Source organism: Brachyhypopomus gauderio, unplaced genomic scaffold (genome assembly GCF_052324685.1).
Source record: "Brachyhypopomus gauderio isolate BG-103 unplaced genomic scaffold, BGAUD_0.2 sc150, whole genome shotgun sequence".
In the NCBI taxonomy this organism is placed as follows: Eukaryota; Metazoa; Chordata; class Actinopteri; order Gymnotiformes; family Hypopomidae; genus Brachyhypopomus; species Brachyhypopomus gauderio.
In genome coordinates this window covers 146,247-160,410 of record NW_027506971.1, presented here as the reverse complement: position 1 = coordinate 160,410, position 14,164 = coordinate 146,247, and positions in this window count along the sequence as shown.

The following is a 14,164-nucleotide window of genomic DNA, read 5'->3' as shown; positions in this document are numbered from 1 at the left end:
AAAACAATTATATAGCTCTAAAATTAAGATTTTAGACGACAAATGATGCATATCGCGTCATACCGCATATCGCGGTGTTGAGCCACCATAAATAACCGCAGGGGAAATTCTTTCACCACGACAGCCCTACATATCGGTGATGTTGCTGAAGCACTGGTTCAGAAATATCCTTGCCTCAAGGAACCTGGCTCCTTCTCTGGTTACTATGGCTGGCAACAAAGCATAAAATACAAGATGGCCAATTATTGCACCAAACTTCGAGGCTTTGTTGTTCCTGAGGTGATATGCAATGCAGTAAAGCACAAGAGGCCAGCTGATCAGAAGTCTGCAAAGAATGTAAAAAAGCCCAGAAAAGCAGAGGTAAACTACCTGCCCCCTTACCCAGCAGGAGAGGACAAAGAAAGTCAAGAAAACGAAAGGATTGAGTTGCTCACTGAATTAAAGAAAAGGGAAAATGACACTGATAAAAGAAAAAATGGCCAAAACATTTGCGCACCGAAGACATGAAATCAGTGGCGTGCACACATAGACATCAGGTGGTGCTAAAGCACCACCAACTCTGCCCTTTATCAACGAAAGTGCCCTTTTGAAACTTCGGGGGGTTTTTTTTATCGTTTTACTGAGGTCGGTTTGAATCTGAAATGATCTTTTGAAAACCTGAGCGATTAAAAACAATGCCCTGAAATGAGCCACCACCTCGCACACACCCGAGCTCTCTCTTCCTTTAACACCAGATGCGCTGCAGCAGCAGTTTAGTTCAGCGAGTGGAAGGAAGCGTCTTCAGTACAGCATGCACGGTCACAGATAGACTTCTTCTCCCGTGCCCCACCAGCCAGGTAACATACACATCAAGTCAAATCAAATCGTACCGTTTGCCCTCTAAGCCCAACATGAAATCATTTTGTTGTGCAGTAAAATGTGTCATACAGCACCAAACTACTAAGCCTGTAACTCCTTTTCATACTTTTTGGTATTTTTACTGTCTTAATTGTAGGCCTATATTGATTTACTAATTGCAAAATATATGCAACAAGGTCTGCAGACAGTGGAGGGTAAACAGAAGTTAACTGAATGACATGATTGTAATATTGGATATGAATTTTAAATTTCATCAGTTCGCTGCGTGACTTTTCTCCATTGAAAACTCATGTTACAGAGAATGTTACAAATAAAATGTCACATTTCATTCAACATATGCTTGTAATTTTTTTTATAATGAAGTGTTCCATGTGCGCTAAAAAGTGCCCTTCACCACCCCCCCGAGCACTTGCCCCCCAAAATGTCTGTGCACGCCACTGCATAAAATCATAAACCAGACACCCAGCATAGAAGACATTAAAGCCAGATGGCCTGCTCTGTTTAACACTAGAAGTCCCAGAGAAGGGTCTTTCAACACTTCTACCATCGGAACCCAGAGAAGGGTCGAGAGAGCTGAAGGATTTTAGCTAACACCCTATTATCAGCTGCGAGCAGGCACTTTTGTTTTGTAAATAAGGCCATTATTGCACCACAGGAGGGGGCATGCTTAAGCTCACAACTAATTGTTGTTTTTCATTGAGTTTAGCCATTTAGTTTCTAGTTAGTTCTATTCAGTTTATTGTATTTTATAATATAAAGGTTATATATATTGTATTTAGTTTAGTTTTATCTGAGCAACAAAGCACAAACAATAAATTATTTTTTTATATTTTAAATAGAAAATTAGAAATTTTATAGCCAGGTACATGTGAGTAATGACCAGAAGCATTTGTGTCTAAGTCAGGAGGACTGAAATTTCAGCATGAGAAACATACAAAAGAACAACTGTTATGTTTCCATGCTCTGGGGCCTTGCTAATAAGTACATTCTGTACATTTATCCTATGTTGCACTTACATAAACACACACACTCACACACACATACATCACAGTCATTTGTGCTGTATGTCTTACTTTCTGCTCTTCATTTAGTAGCAGCAGTTGGTGAATCATTTGAGCTGTTTTTTCTGCTCTTCTGTCTTTTCCCTTTTTACTTTCTCTCTCCCTCTTTTCTCTCCTGTCCTGTATGGTTCACCTAACCCCAATTGTTTTTATCACTATTGTACTGTATTATACAGAATTGTTTTCTTTTGTTCCTTACATGAAAACAAAGTTGTCCTCCAAAGGTGAAAGGGTGGAGGTGGGCCAAAAAAAAAAGTTTGAAAAGCCCATATGAAGCAATTTTCAAGCCTAGGGTCACAAACGTCACACACAACACATTGTTAGTTTTCAGAGAGTAGTGAAAATCTGTAGTAGTGATATCTCTTTTGGTAAGATTTCCTAAATTTCCTATTTTTGTTTGCTGGTTATGGCTGTATTTGGAAGAGACACACTGCAAAATCTTGATCTTGATAAGTTAAAATTGCTCAATAATATTATTCTATTTTAAGTAGCTGAGGGTTTTTGTATACATTTATGTAAAAACATTTTTACCTATTAGCAGTTTTTCAAAAGACAAAACTACTTAAAATAAGGTTAAAAATCAATATGCCACCTATATGCCATTATAATTCAAATATTATGTTTGTGTCAATTTCACATTATTTCAACCTTTCACAAATCAAATCTCAAACATAGGGTGGGGAGCCGCACGAAACCAGGCAAAGAGCCGCATGCGGCTCGCGAGCCGCGGGTTGGCCACCCCTGGCATATGCCTTCTGTGTCAGGGACACCAGCCCAATGGGTATGCATGTAGGTCCTTTGAGGTTGAAGCTGCTACAGTGATAGAAAGTTTTTATTATTGATCCACATAAAGGATCCTTGATAGACGTTTAACATATGCTGCAATTTTCTTTAAATTTGTACTGTAAAATAACAACAGCATATGATAATGAAGAATAAGGATTGTTGTCATTTCAGGCTCCCAGCCATCCTTGCATTAACATGACCAGAGAGGTTGTCATTCTGTGCTTGATGGTGTACCTCGGGGAATCGACAGATCAGCTCTTAAAAGAGTATGAGGTAAGTTGATATACATGTAAAAAGGGAAAATTGTCATCTCTCTCTTTTCTTATCTCACCTTGTATGTCTTTGGAAGGTCAACATCAATCAGCCAATCAGTGTGGATCAGACAGCCATGCTGCTGGAGTTGTTAAAGACTGTCCACACTGTGTCCACTCTGTTAGACACTCCTACTTATGCTGCTTCTGGACCATGTAGGTGTGGTTAGAGACGTTAGCTCATCTGCCGCTACAGTTTGTGTTTGTCTGGTCCTTCTTCAGTGTCCACAGGATGCTGTTGGCGGTAGATTGGTTGTGTGACCATTCTCAGTCCATCAGTGCTACTGAGGTGTCCAGCACACACCACCACCATCACACCAGTGTCGCTGCAGTGCTGACAATGATCCACCACCCACATAACACCTCCTTATTTCTAATCATTCCATTTCCAAGCTAATGTGTTTTCTTTCTGTGTGTAATTGCTTTCCTGTGTGAATGAATTGACCAACTGGTTGACCAATATTTTTCTTTATTAGTCACACATTAAATATTACTTGTACACAATAATGTTACCAGAGTTAACACAGTTGACAAAATTATCCCCATCCCCACCCCAAACAAAGGAAGGGCAAAAAAAAAAACGGAGTGTCTATTTGCACCCGGGTACAAGTAGCATTATTATACATTATTAGTAATGACTACTTTATATAAGCTAATATTTGTGTTTTCTCCCAAGAAGGAAGAAAAACTAAAGAACATTTGTGAAGTAATATCCTCCACATGTTCTGCAGACCCTGGCATGCCAAGCCTTGTTGAGGAGAACCCGGACTTGTGCTTATTGCACAGATAGCGGAAAAGTTAGGCAAATCCATAACAGCACAATTACAATCTGATAGGGGCATAAACTGCACTAAATGCTCACTAAATGTCAAACTTGTTATGCAACCAGATGCAAAGGAACCTCCAGTGTTTAGGGGTGATGGTTCCGATAAGTTCACCGTGCAAGAGTGGGAAAACCTAATGACCTTATATTTAAGAAAAAGAGCTATTCCAAGCCATGAGCACGCACAAGAGATCTTGGATAGGCTAATGGGCAAATCGGGGGACGTGGTGAAGATAAGGTTACGTAATAATACTTCAGTTGACCACATTGAGAACCCCACGGTGATCTATGACATTCTGAAACAACATTTTAGTGAATTAACAACGCAACCTTGTGACTCACACTTACTGGGAACTCTCTTAAGCCCAAGAGTGCACTTTATTCGGATATAGTGTGCACATTAACATGCCTGGTTCATCTGTAACATCCAGAGAGAGGCACCTCAACCTACTCTCTTAAGCCGAAGCATGACCTTTAGTCGGATACTGTGTCTGCCATTGCAGGCCTACAGGCCTGGAGCCTTTCTGACATCCAGAGAGGTGCCACTTAACCTCCTCTCTTAAGCCCAAGAGTGCACTTTATTTGGATAAAGTGTGCACAATAACATGCCTGGTTCATATATGAGATCCAGAGAGAGGCACCTCAACCTACTCTCTTAAGCCGAAGCGTGACCTATAGTCGGATAAAGTGTCTGCCATTGCAGGCCTACAGGCCTGGAGCCTTTCCGACATCCACAGAGAGGGTCCTCATCCTTTATCATAAGCCCAAGAGTGCACTTTAATCGGATAAAGTGTGCACATTAACATGCCTTCATGCCTGGAGCCTTTCCGACATCCACAAAGAGGGCCTTCATCCTCATTCATAAGCCCAAGAGTGACCTTTAGTCGGATAAAGTGTGTGGCATTACATGCATTCATGCCTGGAGCCTTTCTGACATCCACAGAGAGGGCCTTCATCCTCATTCATAAGCCCAAGAGTGACCTTTAGTTGGATAAAGTGTGTAGCATTACATGCATTCATGCCCGGAGCCTTTCTGACAACCACAGAGAGGCCCCTCATTCTCTCTCATAAGCCCAAGAGTGACCTTTAGTCGGATAAATTGTGTGGCATTACATGCCTTCATTCCTGGATCCTTCCTCACATCCAGAGAGAGGCCCACCAACTCCTCTCATAAGCCCAGGGAGTGACCTTTGGTCGGGCAAAGCGTGCGCCATAATCCTTGTTTTCATTCCTTGGTTCCATTCATTGGTATACCATATACAGGAATCTCTGAAAACCCTCTCCCCTATATACCTGCTGGTAGGTGTTTGCAAATCACCCATTCAAAAATCATCCAGACAGGGGAAATGAGATGCATGCCCGTCAGGGTGCACCTTCGGCGGGCACTGTCAGAGGATCGAGGCCTCTGGAAGATCCACCTAGCGGTCAAAATTGGAACATAGTGCGATTTTTGAACACAAAATCATAGGTATGGTATACCATTTTAAGCGACATAGAATTATTTTCGCAGAAAACTGAGGTATATGGTATACCAATTTAAGCAATATAGAATATTTTCCACTAAAAACTTCTTGCTACTGGTATATTATTGGACTTAGTGCAATTTTAACACTAGCAAGACTGAAATTTCAGGATCTCCAGGACATCACCCCTCCTTCTTGCCAGCAATTAGCCATCCTTTTATTATGCAAATGCGGAGCACTGAGGCAGCAGGTCAAACACTAATATGGCTAAAAGTACGAGGAGTTTCGCAGGCAAACCGCGCAGACCCCCGCTCTCCTTTCCACAGAAAACCAGCTCATCTGTATATCACAGCTTCAAGAAGCAATTCAAAAGTTACAACCCGTGAAACTATCTTTTTTTTATAGCGCGAAGGTAATTATTCCTATGATGAATAGGAATTAATCTTTTGGTTTGAATCTCGCTAAACATTCTAACTGAAATAAATCTTCGCGATAAAGAATAAACGTTGTATTTGTAGTAGGCGTACGTGCTGTGCGATTTTCACAAAGCAAACCAGACACTGACTAGCCCATTTTATGTGTTTCATACGCATTGTATGCTTACTTCATCGCACTAAAGAATAAACTACAATAATGTGCTCGTTGTAGGCATACGTGTTGTGCGATTTTCACAAGGCAAACCAGACACTGACTAGCCCATTTTATGTATTTCAAACACATTTAAAGTAAGTAAGTAAAAGTAAGTAAAATACATTTATATAGCACTTTTCACAGGCACAAGCCACAAAGTGCTTTACAACGGAAAATAAAATAAAATAAATCAAAGACACAAAAACACACACTATAAAACAGAAATAAAATACAGTGTACAAGGTCAACGGCTGCAACCTCCACCACTAACTAAACGCCTGCGTAAAAAGGAAAGTCTTTAGCTGTTATTATTATTATTGTTGTTATTTATTTCATGCTTACTTCTTCGCACTAAAGAATAAACGTTGTATTTGTAGTAGGCATACGTGTTGTGTGATTTTCACAAGGCAAACCAGACAATGACTAGCCCATTTGATATGTTTCATACGTATTTTATGCTTCCTTTGAAGCACCGACCCCGTGCTGAACATTCTAACTGAAATAAATCTTCGCGCTAAAGAATAAACATTGTACTTGTAGTAGGCGTATGTGCTAGAAGTTATTTGTTTTATACTATCCAAGTGTTATCTAAAATTAAGTAAAAATCGAAATCAATCAGTACAAATTATATATATTCTATCCGTATCTAGATATTTAGACAGAATCAAACATTGTATGTATGTTATTTCTGCAATTCGTCCGTTACGAAACAGCACTAATTTACAGGTAGAGAATATATATAATTTGCACTGCTACATAGACAGGAAACGCCACAAAATAATCTCTGAAATATCATAAAAATTATATATATTCTATCTGTATTTAGATATTTAGAGAAAGTCTAATATAGGCATTGTAGCCTACATGTTATTTATGTTGTTCTGCTTTTATGAAACAGCACTACTTATATAAAAATTCTAGCCATATCAATTTTGTTTTTCCACCTAATTCCAGATAATTACAGAACAATTAAATTAAATTTTAACCCAGAGACTGACTGATTATCCATTCATCTATACATCTATTCATCCATCAGATATAAAGAAATGGAAATGCGCAAGTATCGGTTAGTGATTAGCGCGGGTATCGATACGCATGTCATTAGCTCCTTTGCATCAGCCGCCGTGAAGGTCCACAATTTACACTTGTTGAAGATGGGTGGGGTGTGGTCTTCTCCAAGCTGGGATAAAAACGGACACACAAACACAGGTGAGTCATTTCATATATTTTTCTTGTTCTGCGAGGAAGACACGGACACTACGATGGCACACAAGAGGATTTACACTCCTTTGCAAGCTTTGGCTCTTCTGAACGCAATGGATGACTGTGATTCCGACGGAGGAGAGGAACTTTCTTTTAGTGCTGAAGACTCCGATCTGGCACTTTCAACTGGCGCAGATACGAGTGGACAATCGGATGAAGAAAACCGCAGCCCTCCACGAAAGAAGCGTTCTGTTGCTAAGGTTGTCAGTAAGCCTGCAACGAACATAAACGCAAAAGATGGAACCGCTTGGGAAAAGACTGATGTTGTACGAAGTCTTGGACACGGCAGCACCACTTTTACGTTCAGTGAGACCGCAGGACCTACAGAGCATGCCAAGGTAATGTAAAAAACACTTCGTAGATGTATACAAGAAAAGTACAGAGGTGAATTTTGCCAGCTATATTTCCTCTTTTGTATAGATGAAACTGTAGTGCATGTTGTAGTGTAGTGCATAGGAAAAAACATTGAATTGAATTTGGCCAACTATATTTCCTCTTTGTTATATTTTATAAATATATTTATATTATATTTCCTCTTTTTTTTTACATATATGTAATGTTATCACGGATGTACATAGGAAAAAGCATTGAACTGAATTTGGCCAACTATATTTCCTCTTTTGTAGATGTATATATGAAAAAGCATTGAACTGAATTTGGCCAGCTATATTTCCTCTTTGTTATATTGTGACGCCGGGGGCGTCGGGACAGAGGCAGCCGGAGACTTGGGTTGGACAGAAGGTGGTTTATTATCCATGGCAACCAGTAACACTCGTAGCGCATACACAGCACGTAATGCACGGTAAAGCTTGTAGTGCATACACTGTAGATGCAAGGTAAAGCTCGTAGCGCATACACTGTAGATGCAAGGTAAAGCTCGTAGCGCATACACTGGAGATGCAAGGTAAAGCTCGTAGCGAATACACTGTAGATGCAAGGTAAAGCTCGTAGCGCATACACTGTGGATGCAAGGTGAAGCTCGTAGCGTACACACACGGTAGGGACGTGCTATCAACCAGAGACGCTCGTGTAGCGGCAATGTGCAGCACTGGACCAGACGACCTGCGGGCTTAAGAAGGCAAAGTAAACAAGAAACAGGTGCTCAGTATGATGGTGATTGCGACTGTGGGAGTGGCTGCGTGCGCGGGGGTGTGTGCTGGGATCGGCTGCTGGCCGGGTTGCGCGCCCTCTGGTGGCGACCCGGCCCCCTCACCGTGACATATATTTTATAAATATATTTATATTATATTTCCTCTTCTTTTTTTTTACATATAAGTAATGTTATCACGGATGTGCATAGGAAAAATCATTGAACTGAATTTGGCCAACTATATTTCCTCTTTTGTAGATGTAAAGATGAAAAAAATATATATTATTTTATATTTCCTATTTTTTTACATACAAGTGATGTGATTTTTATTTTACTTCTACAGCGCAGAATCACAAGCAGGTTGCAGAGCTTTCTGTGTTTGATCGACATAGAGATGCTGAGGACAATCACACACTGCACGGTCCATGAAGCCCACAGAGCAGATCAGAGCTGGAACCTGTCTGTCAGCGAGTTGATGGCTTTCATCGCAGTGCTTTTTCTGCGGGCAATACTCTGCCCGGTTGGAGCGGTGGCCGATTGTTGGTCTAAGAAATATTTCGATGACAAGGACACCCGTGCGGAACGTGTAAAGAGCGACAGATTTGCTGCAATCTCGGACATCTGGCAATGTTTTGTACGTAACTGCACTCTGTGTTACACGCCAGGACAACACATCACCGTTGATGAGCAACTCTTTCCAACAAAGGTCCACTGTCCTTTTCTGCAATACATCGCTACAAAACCTGACAAGTTTGGCATAAAGTTTTGGATTGCTGCTGATTTGAGGACCAAGTATATGTGCAATGCTTTTCCATATTTGGGAAAGGACCCCAGTCGTCCCAAGGGAGAAAGACTGTCAGAGAATGTCGTCATGAAACTCATGGAACCATATCTGGACAAGGGAAGAACCGTCACCACTGACAACTACTTCACATCCCTGTCTCTGGCCAACAGACTGCTTGCATGCAACACAGCTCTGCTTGGGACAATCAACAAGATCAGAAGAGAAATTCCTCCTCCAGCAAAAAACACCAAGGGACGTGAGGAATTCTCCACACATGTGTACACATCAGGAAGTGCCATACTGACAGCGTATGCTCCAAAAAAAAACAAGGCAGTCTGCATTCTCAGCACAATGCACAAACAAGTCACGATCTCCGAAGGCCGCAAAAGGAAACCAAACACGATCACGGACTACAACAGCATGAAGGTATGCGTATATGATGATAAAGAATGTCACATTATTGAATTTTTATGTCATATATGTCAGACAAAATGATTATAATGTTTATAATGTAACATAACCTTTTTATGTTTCTTCTTTGTAGTGCGGTGTGGATATCATGGACCAGAAGGTGCGTGGGTATACGGTCCACGCAGGAACACGCAGGTGGCCTGTTGCAGTGTTCTACAACATGCCGGACTTGGCAGCGATGAATGCACATGTTTTGTATACGACATGCACGAGGTCCATGGAGAGCAGAAGAGACTTTTTACATGCTCTTGCTCAGGAACTTCGGCGTCGATTCTTACAGGAAAAGACAATGGCGAAAAAGCAACGACCTCCACCTGCTCCTGGAAAGACGACGCAGTGCCAGGTGCAGATACACTGCAACAGGAATCACAGCTCGGAGCGGTGTGCTGTGTGCGCCAAGTACACCTGTCGAAAATGTAGAAAGGATGGGCCATGGATATGTAGCAACTGTTAGCTTGCGGGATGCTCAAAGCGCACTTGGCTGTATTTCAAATGAGATTTCTATTTTTCTAATAAAAATAATGTTGTTCTGCATCACACATTTGTTTTACCCTGTCATTGCTAAGGCAAGAATATCTTTATTGTTATTACTGGGTGGGGTGTGTGTGTGTATAAAACTTTTACAACAACGGTTCTATTACCTGCATTATTTCTGTAAATCGCGTATATACTCAAACTCTAACACAATGTGCAAGTATGTTACATTACAAAAAATATAAGTACACAGATTGACTGGTATCTTACAAGTTTGTAGTGGATTCAAAATGTATATTTGTTTACTCTGCAGCACAATTCTGTGAATTTGCCATCGCACTACACGTACCGCCAACGCATTGTTTATTCTTTAGTGTAAGCATAAAAAACGTATGAAACACATACAAAATCACATAACACGTATGCTTACTACAAATGGATTGTTTATTCTTCTTGAAGCTGTGATATACAGATGAACTGCCCAGGCTGAATTTCCTTGGAAATGGAGCGGTGGTCGGCGCTTGAAACTCATAAAATGGGCTAGTCAGTGTCTGGTTTGCCTTGTGAAAATCGCACAACACGTATGCCTACTACATGCACATTATTGTAGTTTATTCTTTAGTGCAATGAAGTAAGCATAAAATGTGAATGAAACATATAAAACTGGCTAGTCTGTGTCTGGTGTGCTTTGAGAAAATCGCACAGCACGTACGCCTACTACAAAAACAACGCGAGGATTTATTTCACTTAGAATGTTTAGCGCGATTCAAACCAAAGGATTAATTCCTATTCAGCATATGAATAATTATCTTCGCGCTATAAAGAAATATAGATTGTAACGTTTGAATTGCTTCTTGAAGCTGTGATATACAGATGAACTGCCCAGGCTGAATTTCCTTGGAAAGGAGAGCGGGGGTCGGCGCTTCAAACACACACCATGTCTTTAGCAAGACAAAGGGCACTAATCTCTTCACAGCGGGGAAGTGGGCTACTCGGCGGCTGATTTTCCTCGCGACTTTTTTCGTAGCGTTGGCATTCCCAGTGTTAACAGAATATGGGACTCTGTGCATTTTCTGAAGAAAATATCTTGCGTATGGTATAATTCAGGAAGGGACATAGACTAATTTCCCACAAAAACGTGATGCTACTGGTATATTCTTGGACTTTGTGCGTTTTTCTGATCGGACACTTCAGAGTGGATTTACACCTATTTCTAAGCAAGATAGAAAAAAATGACAATTTTTCTTGATCCTGGGGCTGTGCCCGAGCTAAAGAGCCTGTTTTTCGGACACTTTTATGCTTTTTTCACTAAAAGCCACCCCCTGCTACTGGTATATTCTTGGACTCTGTGCATTTTCTGAAGAAAATATCTTGCGTATGGTCTAACACAGTAAGGGACATAGACTAATTCCCACATAAAACTCCATGCTACTGGTATATTCTTGGACTTAGTGCAATTTCTGACTTGAAAACCTCCACATGATGTTGGTATAATCAGATCACATCATGACCAGATGAGTGCACCTTCATCGGGCACTTCAACTGGGCATAGGTGCGTGGAGGATCCACCCAGTGGCAATTACTGATGGTATAACAGAAAAAAAACGATGGAGTACCGGTGACATCTGGTGGACTTTAAAAGTCAATGCGCCTTCCAAATAAGATTAAACTGCACTTTTTTCCTAACAGCATTTAAACATGGTATAATTTAAACTAAACTCTCCTTTTTTATACTAAGTTCATTTGGCCATGGTATATTTTATTTAAAAAGGCCTTTTTTACTCAAAGTGTCTTTTCTACTGGTATATTTCATTTAAACAGGCCTCTATTTTACTCTAAGTGTCTATGCTACTGGTATATTCTTGGACTTTGAAATATTTTCACCTCGCCTAACCCATTCTATGGACAGATGACAAACTCTGCTTTGAAATATAAATTGTAGAGGCAACTGGGCATTGACATTGTACATTTTCAAGCCAGCTTATCAAAGGAACATCCTTGCCACAAAAGACCTAAAGTTTACCCCATGTTCATGTCTTCTCTGGTAGCTCAACGTGTTGAGCTGCATGCTCCCAATTAGAAGCAAAGGGTACGAGCTACAGGGGTTCAAATTCCACGTCCACATTTTTTCCAAGCAAGATATCTCTTAGTCAAATACATGAAACCAAGTAATTTTTTTACCAGACAGCTAATGTATGCGAAATAACGTTCCGTGGACAGATGACAAACTCAGCTTTGAAATATGAATTGTAGAGGCAACTGCACATTGACATTGTACATTTTCAAGCCAGCTTATCAAAGTAACATCCTTGCCTCAAAAGACCTAAAGTTTACACCATGTTAATGTCTTCTCTGGTAGCCCAACGGGTTGAGCTGCATGCTCCCAATTAGAAGCAAAGGGTCGGAGCTACAGGGGTTCAAATCCAATGTCCACCTTTTTTTCCCAGCAAGATATCTCTTAGTCAAATACATGAAACCAAGTAATTTTTTTTTACCAGACAGCTAATGTATGCAAAATCACATTCTGTGGACAGATGACAAACTGCTTTGAAATATAAATTGTAGAGGCAACTGCGCATTGACATTGTACATTTTCAAGCCAGCTTATCAAAGGAACATCCTTGCCTCAAAAGACCTAAAGTTTAACTCATGTTAATGTTTTCTCTGGTAGCTCAATGTGTTGAGACACATGCTCCTAATTAGATGCAAAGTGCAGAAGCTAAAGTGGTTCAAATCCCATGTACACCTTTTTTCCCAGCAAGATATCTCTTAGTCAAATACATGAAACCAAGTAATTTTTTACCATACAGCTAATGTATGCGAAATAACGTTCCGTGGACAGATAACAAACTCAGCTTTGAAATATAAATTGTAGAGGCAACTGCGCATTGACATTGTACATTTTCAAGCCAGCTTATCAAAGGAACATCCTTGCCTCAAAAGACCTAAAGTTTAACTCATGTTCATGTCTTCTCTGGTAGGTCAACGGGTTGAGCTGCATGCTCCCAATTAGAAGCAAAGTGCAGGAGCTAAAGCGGTTCAAATCCCATGTCTATCTTTTTTCCCAGCAAGATATCTCTTAGTCAAATACATGAAACCAAGTAATTTTTTTTTACCAGACAGCTAATGTATGCGAAATCACATTCTGTGGACAGATGACAAACTCTGCTTTAAAATATAAATTGTAGAGGCAACTGCGCATTGACATTGTACATTTTCAAGCCAGCTTATCAAAGTAACATCCTTGCCTCAAAAGAACTAAAGTTTACCTCATGTTCATGTCTTCTCTGGTAGCTCAATGTGTTGAGACACATGCTCCCAATTAGAAGCAAAGTGCAGAAGCTAAAGTGGTTCAAATCCCATGTACACCTTTTTTCCCAGCAAGATATCTCTTAGTCAAATACATGAAACCAAGTAATTTTTTTACCATACAGCTAATGTATGCGAAATAACGTTCCGTGGACAGATGACAAACTCAGCTTTGAAATATAAATTGTAGAGGCAACTGCGCATTGACATTGTACATTTTCAAGCCAGCTTATCAAAGGAAGATCATTGCCTCAAAAGACCTAAAGTTTACCCCATGTTGATGTCTTCTCTGGTAGCTCAACGTGTTGAGACCCATGCTTCCAATTGGAAGCAAAGTGCAGGAGCTACAGTGGTTCAAATCCCACGTCTACCTTTTTTTCCCAGCAAGATATCTCTTAGTCAAATACATGAAACCAAGTAATTTTTTTTTACCAGACAGCTAATGTATGCGAAATCACATTCTGTGGACAGATGACAAACTCTGCTTTGAAATATAAATTGTAGAGGCAACTGCGCATTGACATTGTACATTTTCAAGCCAGCTTATCAAAGGAACATCCTTGCCACAAAAGACCTAAAGTTTACCCCATGTTCATGTCTTCTCTGGTAGCTCAACGTGTTGAGCTGCATGCTCCCAATTAGAAGCAAAGGGTACGAGCTACAGGGGTTCAAATTCCACGTCCACATTTTTTCCAAGCAAGATATCTCTTAGTCAAATACATGAAACCAAGTAATTTTTTTACCAGACAGCTAATGTATGCGAAATAACGTTCCGTGGACAGATGACAAACTCAGCTTTGAAATATGAATTGTAGAGGCAACTGCACATTGACATTGTACA